This window comes from Chroicocephalus ridibundus, chromosome 22, assembly GCF_963924245.1.
Source record: "Chroicocephalus ridibundus chromosome 22, bChrRid1.1, whole genome shotgun sequence".
Lineage (NCBI taxonomy): Eukaryota > Metazoa > Chordata > Aves > Charadriiformes > Laridae > Chroicocephalus > Chroicocephalus ridibundus.
Window position 1 is genome coordinate 5750134 of NC_086305.1, and position 451 is coordinate 5750584.

Below are 451 nucleotides of genomic sequence, written 5' to 3' on the forward strand. Positions count from 1 at the left end.
CATCTTCCATCAGACAAAATCAGCTCGGCGCTCGGCTGCCAGCGACAGGAGCACGAGCCGTACGGATGAAGCGATTCCCCCCATCCCTTGATTAATAACAAGGCAGGCCTGCGGAGCGAGGGCTGGGGGCAGGGGGGGCGGGACGCGCTGCTTTAATTGACTCCGTGTTTTTGAAACAGCGGCTTAACGACTAGGTTCAAATTAGCCAGAATCACCTTTCCATCCTGGGGAATTGGAATGAAACGTGGATTGCTCCAGCACGCCCTCCCGCCGGCCTCTTAAAAATACATCTCCAACGAAACCAGTTGCATTTCTCACGCTTGGATTTTTTTTTTTTCATCTTTTATTAAGCAGATAAATTGTTATTGTTTAAACCAGCATGAAATACCTTCACACCCGTGTAAATCTCCCGGTTTTAACTGCAGAGCCAGGGAGAAGGCTGGGGATGAAA